Genomic DNA, 4147 nt, shown 5'->3' on the forward strand with positions numbered 1-4147 from the left:
GTATGTGTTTCATCTTTATTTTCAAAGGATAGTTTTGCTAGAAATAGAATCTATGGTTGTTTTTTTTTCTTCACATAGCATTTGGAAATATGGCATTCCACTGCCTCTAGCCTTCATGTGTCTGATGAGAAGTCAGTTGTTAACTGTATTGTTGTAAGAGTCATTCAAATTTCAGGCCATTTTCCATTGTGTCCTGGCTTTTAATTTCTGCCAGGTTCTTTCACATATCCTGTGTTCAGATGCTATTGGCCAAATAAGTGTGTCTTGACCTGCTGTACAAGCCTTCGGCCAACTCAGGATATATGGATACCATATCAAGAGTCATTCTGCTGTCTTTCAGAACTGCCTGCTAAATCCTAGACTAGTTCTATACTCTGTTGCTTAATTCAAATCATCCTGCAATCTCAGGGAAAGGGAGCCTCTGGCTCTTCTTGTTTGCTTTCCATGAAGATCACTACTTTAACTGACCACATCCACCTTTGCTAGTAGGAGCACATTTACTGTTTTCACAGCCTGATCTACCCTGGTTAAACTACAGCACCGACAGTATAACAGGGTGGGATGGAGAGTGGAAGAGGTCCCAGCCAAAAATGTACTAGACTATCATTTTTCTTACACTAGGTTCAATAGTTTTCGTGAATAAACACCTCTATGTTCATTTCTGTACCTTTGGTTGAATTTCTAGATTACTAAAAATGTTTTTGACAGTCTTATTCAGATTTATAATTGTCTTTCAGGACAGGATTTGAACAAGATTGTGTCACAATGGGAAATGCTCTCAGGAAGAGAGAATTATTATTATGAAAAGAGAAACTTTAAGACACAACATAACAGAAAGATTCCTAGAAAAGATTTTCCCATTGCCCACCAAATTAAATCTATACCCCCCAGGCCAAGTTCATGGCTCACCTCTTTGACCCTGGCCTGCCTTTATTGAAAGCCTTGTCTCTCATCTTGAGGCTGGCATGAGTGAAGACAACTCAACATTTCTCTCTTTTCTCTGGAAGCGATTCTCTTCTATAAACCTATATAACCTTCTATCACACCACATGGAAATTCCTTAGAGATGATCCCAGGGTCCTGGGATTGAGTCCCACATCAGGCTCCCCACATGGAGTCTGCTTCTCCCTCTGCCTATGTCTCTGCCTCTCTCTCTGTGTGTGTCTCTCATGAATAAATCAATAAAATCTTTTTTTAAAGGAAATTTCTTAGAGGTTCCTCTATTATTGATTACTTCTATGCAGAGTATATTCCCCCACATTAAGGTAGCACCCCCTTAAGGGAAAGGGGTATGCATTACACATTTTCTCCCAAGATGAGTATAATTTAGATCTTTGAGCTGGAAAAGTATCACTGAGTATTTGTTTCATGAAACAAGTAATGAAAATGACATATTTTCCATTGTGGGGAATTAATAGAGGGTTTTGTTAGTCCATTAGGATAAGAGAAAAATGCTGAAAATACAGGCTTTATAAAATTCAAAATCTTGGTGTTCATCTCTTTATCAAGGTAGTTGCTTCATTAGTTCTCAGCAAACACAGAAAGGGAGGGTTTGGAGCTTAGACGTGTTTAAAACAGCCACAACAGAGGGAAAACCAGATTCGGATAAAAAGTAAAATGAGAGATGAGAGCTGGACCTAAGAGCAGAATAGCATAAACGTCTTTTCCAGGGATGCCCTTGAACAGAGCTCTGGGAAAAGCTTAAAATCATCTTGAATGGAGTGAGATACTCTTTTTTTAAAAATTAAATTCATATTTTTAATAAATTGCACAACTGATAGTGAGATTAAAATCTTGTGATAGGGATCCCTGGGTGGCGCAGCAGTTTGGCGCCTGCCTTTGGCCCAGGGCACGATCCTGGAGACCGGGGATTGAATCCCGCGTCGGGCTCCCTACATGGAGCCTGCTTCTCCCTCTGCCTGTGTCTCTGCCTCTCTGTCTCTCACTGTGTGACTATCATGAATAAATAAATAAAATCTTTAAAAAAAAATCTTGTGATAGAAGTCCACATTATTAAGTTCCATTGAATTGTTTTAGGGTCTTCCCTTCCTTCTCTGATAGAATAATTATGTACATTGGAGAAAACTTCCTGGTTTATTACTAATCATACATTAACATCAGTCCATTTTATGTTGCCAGGAACAATGTATACAGCTCATACTTGTGAAAATATAGTTGTTGACATAAGCCGTTTCTTTCACTGCCCTAAATATATCAGAATAAACTTGAATAATTATTTTGTTCTGTTATAAGGTAAAACTTACATCGTTCTAATGACTAAAACACTTAGTTCAATCTTATTTGTCCCTTGTGAGAAAAAAAAATGTGGATTTTACTACTCACTCCATCACTCAGTTTATGGCATGCATATTTTTTTTGCTTTCCTACATTATTTCACAATAGTCAATTTAAAGATCTCCTCACCTGATATAACCTATGTTGGCAGCTTGATGTTAAAAACACTCAATAAACCGCAAGTGGGCACAGAAACCAGAGATGTGCACTTTTAAAGATTAAATGACAACAACAAAATGTCTTGTCCTTTGCTAGCATAATCTCTTTTCATGATCCCTATACCCATTGTTCTCCATAACCCTTATTTTGGTATCTGTTAAAATTTGAATAATTCCTAATTTTGATTAACACTCTTTAGCTCAAACCAAATAGTTGCTTTGGGGCAATTTCCTGGACATTGAAAAAAAGGGATTAATGTTAAGAATCTAGTCTAACAACTTAAAAATAGAATTTTGAGAAACATTTCAGCATCATCCTGGAAAAAATGACACTGCATCTTGCAGTAGGCCATAAGGGGATGAGGGAGTATTGGCAGAGAGCCAGAGTTGTGTGTTAACTTCAAGAGCAGAGGTGATTTTTAATGCTTCGACATCATTCATGAAATATTATATATATAATTTGTACTCACAATAACAAGCATGCTCTCCAAGGAAACATTAAAATAAATAGCTTCTTTAACTCTTTTGTACCTTGATCATATCTTATTTTGATGAACCCATAAAAAGAGAAGGTAAGATTGATGTTGGACAGATCAGTAGGGCAATCATGTAGTTTATTACATATTTATGACTCTGAAAGATCAAAGGATGTTTTTATGCACATAACTTGGCAAATGTATTTTGCCACGCTCAGATATGTTCCAAGTGACTTCAGTGGGGAAGTGAAAAGATCTGGCGCTTTGCCTGTAATGCTATTTGGCAAGACATTGAATGATGGTGGGATTTGAGAACACAGTAACATACTGTATTACATGTATATGTATACACACTCTATATATGTATGCATACATTCACTGTTATATAGGAAATGTGCTACTGTATACACTATGTAAATATGCTAACCTACACAATCAGAGTAATTGGATGAAATAGTGGTATTTGTATGTACCAATAAACTGTACATTTGGAAGGACTGCATTATTATTTCTTATCATAACATTTTCAAGAGGATTTCAAATAAAAATGTTACCATTAATTCCCTCTAGATGTTTAAATATGTATTTATTAATACAGTTCTGTGTGCTTTTAGCTTAACTACCTGACATTTTGAAGGATATACCAGTAAGGATATGCCAGTTGAGCCCCATTGTGCAAATTGAGCACTCACTCTATGAGCGAGGATGCTACAAGAGATATGGCTCCTGGTCCACAGACTGGGACTTCCCAGCCTTTCAGAGCCCCATGATCTTTCCTCATACCCACCTTGTTCCAGAAAAATTTTGTTTTGTGTATGACGTATATGAGTGTGTTGGAGTGATTTCGGTCTGGATGTTCTTTTGCCATTATAAATTCATTTATTCTGATTTCCAAAGAGGTCTAGTCTCTCACTAACAAAAACACTTTTAGTTTAAAATTACAATTGGAAAAAAAACATATATTTTGATTAATTTTTTTCTATATTCAAATCAGAGATGTTCTCTTCTTAAAGATCAACAGATTGTTAAAATTATACCATCTCAGGATTTTTCAGAGCACGGTGCAAAGAACACATGAATCATTTGGATGACTATGGGGGCCACTTTAAAAGGAGTGCCTTGGCGAAATATATTTGGGAATTTTGGGTTAAACAACTTTAAATGGCTTTCTATAGGATAAACAGTATGGCATTGGAAATATCTAGGAAGCTGCTCCAG

This window comes from Canis lupus, chromosome 2 (genome assembly GCF_048164855.1).
Source record: "Canis lupus baileyi chromosome 2, mCanLup2.hap1, whole genome shotgun sequence".
NCBI classification, from domain to species: Eukaryota; Metazoa; Chordata; class Mammalia; order Carnivora; family Canidae; genus Canis; species Canis lupus.